This window comes from Stegostoma tigrinum, chromosome 3 (assembly GCF_030684315.1).
Source record: "Stegostoma tigrinum isolate sSteTig4 chromosome 3, sSteTig4.hap1, whole genome shotgun sequence".
Classification (NCBI taxonomy): Eukaryota; Metazoa; Chordata; class Chondrichthyes; order Orectolobiformes; family Stegostomatidae; genus Stegostoma; species Stegostoma tigrinum.
The window spans coordinates 63,114,104-63,126,275 of record NC_081356.1 but is presented as its reverse complement, the minus strand read 5'-3'; the positions used below and the strand labels follow the sequence as shown (position 1 = coordinate 63,126,275).

The 12,172-nt window shown below is 39.3% G+C and overlaps 1 protein-coding gene across 13 annotated transcripts in view; it reads left to right on the top strand.

Annotated features, from left to right (window-relative positions):
- The window catches only part of LOC125451054 (transducin-like enhancer protein 4), a 197,208-nt gene that overhangs the window by 87,058 nt on the left and 97,978 nt on the right, over positions 1 to 12,172 (top strand). The window lies entirely within an intron of this gene.

Genomic DNA, 12,172 nt, shown 5'->3' with positions numbered 1-12,172 from the left:
AGGTACAAAATTAAACTAGAATACCTCTGAACCTCCCTCTCTATTGATTTGTGATAGCATGTAGTGAAGTCTTTTAATTGTGTAAACATTGTTGTGATAATCAACTGTTTTCTGCTGCCGATTTCACAAGGTTTTTGCTTTAGTATGTTGCAAAGTGAATTCGCTGAGATGAAACATACATTTTAAGATCATTCATTTCATATTAAATTCTTAAGTTTCAGTTGAGGCTAAACTTTAATCTGGTTCGTGCCATATCTTACGTTGGTTTAGGAGGCCATTCCGAATGGAGAATTTTGAAGTAGATTTACATTAAGAGTGTATATATCAGCTAGAGTGTATTTTTGGCTTAATTATTTATTAATCCTTGTGACCATTATTTAGCTTTTTAATTTTGAACAAATCGTAAATGGCAGGTGAGATTCATTGTTCTTGTGCCAGGAAAAATTTTAAATGAAAGAAAACTTGCAAGGTAAGACCTTACCTGAGTTTATATTCCCAGAGGGAGTACATCATAGCTCAACTCAATTCTAACTCCACTTGGAGCCCACTCGCAATGATTTATAGTTAGCTTGCGGACAGTTCCATTCCTAAAGGTCTTTGAGGTTAAATGTAGTGCCCTGTTTATATCCAACGATCCGCTAGGCTGTTCCTGATCTTTGGAACTTAATGCCCCAAGACATGATGTAGTCAGCAGGTCAAGAGTTCAGGGAAGTTAAGGTTTCTAATCAGTTAAGAGAAATTCTAGCTAACATGATCTATTATTCTAAGACATCATTTATATATAATTCAGCTAGAAGTCATCCACCTTAATATCATCCTTCAGGATTCCAATGCCTAGAGCAGAAACAGTATCCATTTTATAGTCAGAGTATCTTATTTTTTACAAGGCTGTGATATGTGAATTTTGTGGCTCAGGTTAGTTGCTGTGACTGACTTGTCTCTAGAGATGCATATTCAGCAGGTTTATGTTAAGAGGTTTGAAAAATGTTTGTTTTTCGTGCTCCTGCTGGATACCTCCATTAAACAATGATATGCTTAACTCAGAAAAATAGTCATCAAAATGAGGATTAATGAAAAGATCTTATTGATCTGATTATATTGAAGTTTTCAATTTCAGTGGGGGCTTGAGCAGTTAAGAAGGACGCTCCCCCTCCGGGGGTGATGGTGGGACTTGGAGCGTGGTTCGAAAATTAGGGGCATAGTTCCAGAAAATGTCAATCATTTAGGATGGCGGTTAGAAAGAGCTGCTTCTGTGGACTGTTATATTTTTGGAATTCTGTGAAAGCTGGATCGTTGAGTGTATTAAGGATGGAAACTGACAGATTCTTGAACTATAGCAAGTCAACTTTCATAGGGAACAGACAGGAAAGTTTGAGTTGAGGTTAAGATCAGATCAGTCAACTTCATAGTGAAGTCATAGTAAAGTAGGTTGAAGGAACCATATGGCTTACTTCTATATTATTATGTTTTTACATTTTTATGTTTATCCTATGTCTGGGAATTTCCATAATTGAATCTCTACTGTGTGGAAGGAGGCCATTTGGCCTGCTGAGTCCACATCGACCCTTTGACAAGCATCCCATCCAGATCCACACTCTACCCTATCCCTACATTTCCCACCCTAAACACGACTTGCAATTTAGCATGACCAATCCACCTAACCTGCACATCTTTAGACTGTGGGAGGAAACCCACGCTGACACAGGGAAAATGTGCAAACTCCACACAGTCATCCGAGGCTGGAATCGAACCTGGGTCCCTGGCGCCGTGAGGCAGCAGTGCTAACCACTGAGCTAGTGTGCTGTCCAACTGCAACTGTTTTTAATAATATCTAATACTTTCAAATATGAGCATTTCAGAAAGTTAAGTGTAATTTTTCTGGTTAGTTAACATTCTGTGGTATGGACCAGACCAAACCCCCTTCAAAAATAACAATGAGATAGCATACAGACAAACTTTTTTTCTTAGTTGTAAAGGCAAGCGTACAGTGTTATGTTCCAGATGTAATTTGATTGGTCAAGCTAGCAGGTTTGAAGCAAAACACACTTTATTCTCACTGTGTGGATAAAATACAAACAAGAGAACAAAGAATTTGAATAACTTGACTCTATTGGAAGACCTAACAAAATAACAGATTATTTCACTTGTGAACAACAGCTATTACAATATAGTAACATCCCATAACCACACCCTTGGCAAAGGCAAACTTAGAAAAATATATTGTCTCACATGTAATTCTAGTAGCAGGAAGAAAACCCAAGCTTTTAGCTATAACAAAGAGAGGAAGAACAGCTTCCACATCCAGTTTCAATTCCCCAACAACTACTGAAATTTAAAATAAAATCTTAGTTCTGTCAGAGCTTGACCCCACTCCTTCATGCTGCTTCTATTGTCCTATCCTTCTAAATAAAAACCAAGGCTCTACAAGCTGTTTATTGGCTTGGAACAGGCTGCTCTGTGCATCTGTTCAAACTTCTCTTCATAAAAGAAGATAGAACAAAATGATGTCAGTACACCTTCCACTTTAAAAAATACCTATCATTGTAGAAAAATTGCTTCATTTTCAAAAACCTTTCATCATATGATATTAGTACACTGCAATACATGTACATTACATTGACTCTGACTCTATAAGCATACAAATGTTCAATACTAGAGTCCATTTCAATCCATTTCTTCTGCCACCAAACATCTTCACTCAAAGTCACGATAAGGCATCGGCAATTACATTTCTTGCCCTGCCGCATGCAAAATTTTCAAATTGAATGGCTGCAACAATAAACTGTATCTAAATAGTCTGGATTTTTACCCTTGATTATTTTTTCCAAAAACTTTAATGGATTTTGATCAGTAAATACAATTATCTCAGACACATTACTTGCAACATAAATGTTGAAATGTTGCACCACCGTCATCAAGGTCTCCTGCTTAATTGGGGAATATTTCTGTTGATGAATATTCAGCTTTTTGGTCTTTCTATCTTCTTGTCATCTTCTAAGAATACAGTATCATCAACTACATCACTTGCATCGATAGCCGCCTTGAGTGGCTTTGTGTACTTAGGCGTTACTAACACCAGAGCAGTGGTCAACATGGCTTTCAGGTTGTCAAATACCTTCTGCACTCTTCTATCCACAGAACGTTTTTGCACTGCAATAGGGCGGTCAGTAGAACAATCCCACTGCTGAAATTCAGTACAAATGTCTGACAAAATCTGCTCAGCCCCAGGAATCGTGATACTTCCTCTTCATCAATGGTTTAGGAAACTCCCCAATAACCTTTGTTTTCACATTCCCACGATGCCATGTATCCATGTCCGATGACTTGGCACAGGAATATGACATGGTCTTTTGCGAGCTCACTGTTAGCTGGGTTTATCATCAAGCCTCTCTTCTGAAGTTGATTGAACAATTTCGTTGAAGCTTTAAATGTTTCTTCCGTGTGTGAGTAAAAATCACCAGATTGTCCATGTACATCACACAGCTGGGTAATCCAAAAATGACCTTGTTACTTAGACATTGAAATGTCGCTGGAACGTTCTTCATATCGAATGGCATGACTTAAACTGGTATAGTCCATTTGGCGTCATGAAAACCGAAATTTCCTTCACTCCTTTGGATAAAGGTACCTGCCATTATCCTCTAAGACAGGCTGCAAAATGAAGTTGCTTGTCCCACCTTCTCAGCGCTGTCTTTCAAACATGGAATTGGGTATGAATCAGATTTTGTAACTTCATTGACGCTGCGACAGCCCAAACATAGTTGTTGGGTACCATCTGATTTGGGTACTGTGACTATGGGTGAGCTCCAGTCGCTGTAACTTGCTTTGAATATGTTGTCTTTGAGCGTGCTTTCAATCTCTTAACCTGTGCCAGCTTTAGAGGATTACATCGAGAAGGATGTTACTTAAGTGGAGCAGCATTTCCTATTTACATCATCCGTAATTAGATTAGTACCTCCCAGTTTATTCCCACCTATCTCCTTGTGATTGTAATAATTCTTTCATGTTATTTCAATTTTCCTCTTGAATGTAACTCAACTCAATAATTTGTCACAATTTTTGAGAACTTCCTTTTTGTCCAATTTAGATTGAGGAATGTAGAATTCAGAATTATCTGAACATAGTTCCTCATTGTGTTGTAACCAGTAGCTCATTCTCCTTTGCTTTCACAAACAAAACCGGAAATTTCTGAGAAAAGAAATCAGAGTTAACATTTTGGGTCCGGGCACACTAACTCTGATTTCTTTTCACAGATGTTGCCAGACCTGCTGAGTTTTTTCCAGAAACTTTGTGTTTTTGTTTGATTTACAGCGTCCACAGTTCTTCTGATTCTCCCTTTGCTTTCCTTCCCTATCAAAATGTATTTTGAGCATATTCACATGACACGCACTCTTAGATTTCTTTCTTTCTGGTGCTCTTATCAAATAATTCACCTCACTCAATTTCTTTTTGATTTGATAAGACTAACTGAACCTTGGCTTTAAAGGTTCACCTACCACTGGTTGTAACAGGAGCACTTTATCTCCGCTAGTAAAACTGCAATGTTTTTGATTTCTTGTCTGCATCCTGTTTCATCACATACTGTGCTACTTTTAAACGCTGTCTAGCCAACTCGCCCACTCTATTTAATCTCACCCAAAAAATTGCAGACTCTGAAATGTGACTCACCAATCTCTCCTTAATTAATTCTTTGTGCTCCTCTCACCTCATGCCCAATGGACAGAATATAGTTGATTTATTAGGTGCATTTGTAATTGTAAAGACTACAAATGGAATTCCTTTATCCCAATCCTCTGGATGATCTTGACTATAAGCCTTCAACGTGGTTTTTAAAGTTTGATACCATTGTTTTAATGCTCCCTGTGATACTGGATAGTGTGCAGCGGATTTGAATTGTTTCATTCCTAAACTATCCATAACTTACATGAATAATTTTAATGTAAAATTTCACCCTTGATCTGATTCTATTTCTGTGGTTAGCCTGTACTTAGTTTTAAAAAAAGAGTGACTCTTCTAAAATGTTTTTATTCATGATGCTGCATAATGGGAATGGCCTCTGGAAATCCAGTAAACACATCCATTATGTTCAACACTTACTGATTCCCTTTATTTTGTTTTAGTTAGGGGTCTTATGCAATTAATTAAGATGTTGTAAAAGGTTCCTCAAATGTGGGATGAATACAATAGGTGCTGAGTTTTATCACTGCCTAAGGTTTTCCAATTATCTGATACGTTTGACATGTCTGGCAAAATTCAACCCCATCTCTGTGCAGTTCAGGTCAATAAAAATACTTTTGTATTTTACTTGAGTTTTCCTTACTCCCAAATGACCACCTCTTGGTAATTATGTGCCATCTGCAACATCACCTTTCCATAACCCACTGACAATACAACTTGATGAATTTCTGACCATTTTTCATCTCCCTGCATATGTTTTGGGCTCCATTTCCTCATTGAGACTTCATTTTCAAGATGGTAACATTTTTGGATACGCTGAAATTCTTCTTCTGTGTATACTTTAGTTTTTCATTGTATTACAACTCAACTAATTTCTCTGAACTAAAATATCCATTCAGTCCTCAACCTGTTCTTGCTTTTTTCCCTCAACCATTTGATGAAACATAGTTTCTGATAAATGAACTTCAACTTCCTTGTCCTTGATTTCTCCTTCAGTTTCAACCTGTGGCTTTGTGACCTTTTGTTACCTCACAGTCATGAAGACTCCCAGAATAACTTCATGTAATGCCTCAGTTGTCTGATTTTTCCCACTGGCTTTTCAACCACAGGCATTATTCCTACCAGCTATACCTTTACTGAGGTAAACTGCATTTCTGGAACCAAGCATTTTTCTATTATTCCTACCACCACTTCAATACTTTTCACTGGACTCTCCAAACCTCACATTATATAATGGAACACTGTTCTTGTTACTAAGAATTCCACATATTAACATATTTGCTGGCAATACTCCTTCTGAACTACATACCTCCTTATCTTTCACCATCAAAGATTGACTTGCTCCAGTATCTCAAAATTTTAATTTCTTTATATGCTCTTCCTGGCATACATCAGTAACCCTTACTCACACAAGTAAATTCTTTAGAGGTTTGACACTTTCTCCTTAACCAATCCCTGACTATGTTGTAGAGGAGAGAGATAATGGGAACTGCAGATGCTGGAGATTCCAAGATAATAAAATGTGAGGCTGGATGAACACAGCAGGCCAAGCAGCATCTCAGGAGCACAAAAGCTGACGTTTCGGGCCTAGACCCTAACCTCTCTGATGAAGGGTCTAGGCCCGAAACGTCAGCTTTTGTGCTCCTGAGATGCTGCTTGGCCTGCTGTGTTCATCCAGCCTCACATTTTATTATCCTGACTATGTTGTAAATTCTTTTGCAGCTTTTTAGCTTTGATTGTTCTTTGCTTTACCACTTCAACAAAAGTCACTGGCTTATCTTGTTTACCCATATCTGTCTTCCTTGTGCTCTTTCTAAACCACCAACACTGTGACTTCATGCGCCTTACCTATTGCAGTGAAAACACCCGAGCGCTTTTCCTTCTTCCCTCCTCACTGGTTTCCTTTTTACCCTGTGGTATACTATCTTTACTATCGATAATGCAACCTCCTTTTCACTTACCATCTGAGGAATTCTGTTTTCCCCAATTTCTAAATGTCATGGACAGAAATTGATGCCAGAAGCTAAACTTTGATTTAGGAACAAACTCATAATTGTCTGCTGTTTCCATTGCTAATCACACAGTCTTAACTCTCTGCTCTTCCACATGAATCCTCACTACTTTTGAAACTTTTGAATTCCTCCAAAATATTTGTTTCTCTAAGTGTGTCATATGTTTGATCTATTTTCAATGCCTTTCCCCCACTGATCGAAATTACTTTGTTTGACCCTTTCAAACTCCATGTGCGTTTGACCAAGTTCTCTCCTTAGATTCCAAAAACATTGTCTTTAGGCTTCTGGCACTAATTCATACACATGTAAAATGGCATTTTTCACCTCCTGATAAGCCCCAGATAACTCCTTTGATAATGGTGCAAATGCCTCACCAAGCATTACCTATCAACTTTTGTTTGAATCAGCAATGCCCACATAGTCACAGCCATTTCATTTGTTTAGCCATTTTCTTGGATGTAAAAGGATTCTTTGTAGTTCTTGTCGGATTTAGGCAGAGCTTGGACATAAATAAGCAGATCCCCACGGAGCCTTTGGCTAGAATGGGATTGTTCTCCATCACTGTCCTCATCGCTACTCCTAACATTCCCCTCTAGCTCCATCACTTTGTTAATTTTGAAATTTCAGTTCTAACTTTTGAAGTTCAAAAACTCTTTCTTTCTCCCTTTCTTCTGCTTTTAATGGTAATTCAATTGTTTCATTTCTTCTTTTTCTTCTTTTTCTGCCAGGGATGTTTTTCCTTTTTCTCTTTTCTGTTTTTCTCTTTTCCCTTGCCATTGCCTCTAATTCTCGTTGCTCCATTTGCAGTTGAAGTTTAGCCATTTCTGAAGATTCCGAGTTCAGTTCTGGCATTGTAAATTTCGAACTGATGTTGCAATTACCACTCTTTTGCAAAGACAAAGTCAGCCCCAACTCCAGCTAGTCTGGCAATTCCAAAAGCTTTGCCTTGCTCATTTTCCGTAAAAATCCCTCCGCGACTTTTTCCACAACCAGAAAACACTTTGTGACTGGATGAGCCATTACTCTACAAGACACACCCTATTTAAACTAATCAAAAGCACTGCCCCCAAATAAAGCGCCAATATTCATGACTCATTGCCCTTGAGTCTAATAATTCTAAACCCAACCTGGAGTTTGAAATTTTGACCCCAAAAAGATACCCCAATTTCTTATGGACCAGACCAAACTCCCTTCACGTATAACAAGGAGATGGCCTAGATGCCCACATTTTAATTATGAAAGCAGTGTGAAAGTGTTATGTTCCGGATACAATTGGATTGGTCAGGCTACTGAGTTTGAAGCAAAACACACTTTATGCTTACTTTGTCAGTAAAATACAAACAAAAGAATGAAGAAATGGAAATAATTCTGTTGGAAAACTTAACCAAGTAAGAGATTATTTAAATTCTAAACAAGAACTATTCCAGTATAGCAACATTCCATGAAAACTCCCTTGGCAAAGGCAAATTTGGTAACATTGATTGATTTGTGTGTAATTCTAGTGGTAGGAAGAGAACAACGGCTTTTAGCTGCAACATAGAGGGGAATAACAGCTTCCACATCCAGTTTCAAGACTACAGTTTCTACTGAAAGTTAATCTAGAGTCCTGGTTCTCTGGGAGCTTGACCCTACCCCTTTATGCTGCTTCAATGGTTCCAACTTTTAAAAAAAAACACCCAAGACCTCTCAAATTGCTTACTTCATCGGCTAGGAATAGACTACTTGCATGTCTGTCTCAATCTCTCTTTATTTAAAAAGCAAGGCCAAAATACACCTCCTAAAGCCATAGTGTTGTCACATCTGACTGGTTCTAACATTCACTTGAGAGAACCAGATCTTGATTGTTTCCCTCAGGTCCTGCTGAACTGTAGTTATTTTTAGAGTCTGTCATTACTCCTTGAGGGAGACATGATATAACCGATTCTTTCCCAAGGTCTCTGTATGGAGTTGGCAGTGGAAGTCTCCAGAACATGCCTCCTGCTCAAATGAATAAAATTTTCATAATGAAAACCAAAAGAACTGTTGATGCTGTAAATCGGAAACCAAAACAGAAGCTGCTCAAAAGCGCAATAGGTCTGGCAGCATCTGAGAAGAGAAATCAGAGTTAAGGGTCACCAGACCAAACACATTGACTGCAAAAATCTTCTGAATGATCAAGAGGTTTAAGAGTAAGAAATCATAGTGGTGGGAAGGAGTGGGGGAGGGGCCTGATTGGTAGTAAATGTCAGTGTGTCGGGAGCATAACAGTGTGAGCTATGACGGAAGATCATTGTTATTCCATCGTACTGGATTTTACCAGGGTGAGAGAAATCTGTAGGGCACTGGATCTGAAAACTAAATGTGGATGAAGAGGTAACTGAAATAAGATTTAATCCTGCAATCTGACTTTAAATGCCAGTGTATATGCTTCCTGAGCTGTCTGAAACCTATCAGGGTCAACAAAACACAAGCACAATGGGAATTGACAAGGCTGTGAAATTGACCAGCTGAAAAGCCTTTAAATACTGAACAGGAATGTCACTTCCTTGCCAAAGTGAAAAGCTTTGCTCTGAAGATTTTTTTTTCCTGAGCGTATGTTTTCACTGGTACAAATGAGCTGTCTAATACTGAAGGTTATTCTTGCTATTTGGAGTTTATTTTACTTTGATCTGCATTTTCAGCCATCGTTGCAGTGTGGAAGCAACTTATGCAATTCTACCTTGTATCTCTGATGAGGTACATGAGGAGTAGCACTAACAAGAGCAACAAGAACCGTTGTGCAGTAACCTTCTCCTTTGCCTGTGCTGCTCCATAAGGCGGAGGATGTGACTACAGATCTCCAACATAGGATACACAGTGAACATCTACACAGCTGAATAACTGTGCCCTTAACCAAGGTGTTTCAGTATAGCTACAAGATAGGCATCTACTGACAAGGTGAAAAATCATTCAGGTATGTTCTGTTTGCAGATGGACAAATCCAGGCAGGCCAATTGCGGCCCTTTCAGTCTACTGTCAATCATTAGCAAAGTGTTGGAAATGGTCGTCAACAGTGCTTTCAAGTGCCACTTGCTCAGAAATAACCTCCTTATCAATCTTCAATTTGGGTTCTGCCAAGGTCACTCAGGTCTAGCAACAAAAAGAGAAATTGCTGGAAAAGCTCAGCAGGTCAGGCAGCACCTGTCAAGAGAAATAAGAGTTAACATTTTGGGTCCACTGACCTTTCTCAGACCTTGGCTGTAGTCATCATCACAAACTTAGTCCAAATGCGGCAAAAGAGTTGAATTCGTGAGTTGATGTAAGAATGATTGCCCTTGACAACAAAGTGGCATTTGACTCACCGTGGCATTAAGCAAACTTCATGGAACTGGTAATCAGAAGAAGAATGCTCCATTGAAGCACAGTGGAGGATGGTTGCAGTTATTGAGGGTCAATTATCACAGCTCCCAGATAATTTTACAGGAGTTCCAGCTGCTTCATCAATGCCCTTCTCTGCCAGATAAAGTCAGAAATGAGGATGGTTGCTGATGATTGCTCATTGTTTGTTGCCACTTGCAATTCGTCACGTACTGAAGTTGTTCCTACCCACATGTAGCAAGACCTGAACAGCATTTAGTGTTGGGCTGACAACCAGTACCACAAATGTTGATTGCCAAAGTGCCAGGTGTTAACTATCTTCAACAAGAGAAAATCTCATCTCTTCTTTTCATCTTTTAATGGCATTACCATTGCTGAATCCTCCACTATCAATATTCTTTTCGGTTATTGTTGAAACTGAACTGGACCAGCTGTGCAAATACCACATCTTTTACTTAAGAAGCAAGCAAGCCAGAAGCTGGGAAGGTTACAGCAAGTAACTCAGTTACTGTTTCCTGAAGGCCTGCCCAGAATCTACAAAGCATAAGTTAACAATGTGATGAAATACTTTTCATTTGCTTGGGTAAGTGCAGCTCCACCAACACTCTGACCTTGATCCAAGTCTAAAAAGCTCATTTGATTGCCATTCATGCACCACTTTAAACATGTAATCTCTTGTGGAACAAGATATCCACCCAATGGACTAGTGCAGTGATTATACATTAGTGGGGAGACAGTGGCACAGTGGTTGTCTCACTGGACTTGTCATCTAGAAGCCCAGGCTAATGTGCTGACTATATCCTACCATGGCAGCTGGTGGGATTTAAATTCAATTATGAAGCCTAGAATTGGAAGATAGTTAAAGTTATAGTCATTGTGAAAATATCATTTTTTGTTTTAAAAACAAAGTCCTTTTTCGTGAAGGACATCTGCTACCCTCTGTAATGGCCTGTCAGTTCAAACCAGTCAGTTCAACAACAACTTTGGACGATAAGTAACACACAATGATGCTGACATTCCATAAGGAAGAAGTAACATGTGAGCCATCTACAACATGCGTTTTAGCAATTTGCTAAGGCTCCTTTGGCACCTTACAAACCTACAACCTCTACCACCTGGAAGAACAAAGGCAGCAGAGTAATGTGAATAACACCACCTGCAAGTTGTCTCCAAGTGTCTCTCCACCTGGATTTCGAGCTGTTCGTTCACCGATTGGATCAAAGACCTGAAATTCCCTCACTAACAGCAGTATAGCTCATTACTAACTACCAGAGCAGTTGAGGAAGCCAACAGTTATTGGCATGGCCAGTGATGTTCGCATCCCAAGGATGAATAAAAGTAAAAGCTCACACTGTCTCAGTGATTATCAATAACATTCGTTGCCTCCCAGAGTAAGTTGTTCAGCCAATGGGCTAGTGAGCACATTGTGTCAGTGGTGGCCAAGGTTACTACAACTCTGAATTTCTTTGTGAAATTGAGCAGATGAAGCATAATTGCAGAACAGATGTGTATCTTCTAGGTAAGCGATGCCATGTTTGCCAGGGCTTCCACTTGTCCCCAGTTTACTACTGATTCGACTTGTCAATGTCTCTGGGATCTGCTGATAACTGGCTGATGATACCTCTGAGTAGATCCACAAGTGATGAATTAGAAACGTGAAACTGAAGCCACATGACCATGAAGGGGATCATTGAGCAAGCCGTTGGATTGCTGAAGGTGTGATTCAGGTTACATGAACAGATTTCAGTATAGCTTGAGTGCCCAGAATCAGAGTGGTCATCTAAACTTGGCATAACATGATACTACAGGGAGGACTGGGATTTCAGGTGGAAGAAGATGATGTCAGTACGCTGTCCCGACGGAGGAGGAAGCCGATGTGGCCCTATAGCATTGCACCAACTGTGCTGGTGGGCATGCTTTCCATTGGGGTGCAATTGAATGCAAAGACCTAATATATGGTACAGATGCCAGAGATGCCTCCTCCATTCTCTCTTTCTCAGTACCTCTAGAAATGATAACAGAATCTCATACGAGTTCAATTGCTACTTCCAGATTTGTTCTATTCTTGGATGATCCTCAAGACTCAGTACGTGTGTCTAACTGAGAAGAACTTGGAATATTCCTGTGCCCTCTGCCAAAGACTCTCA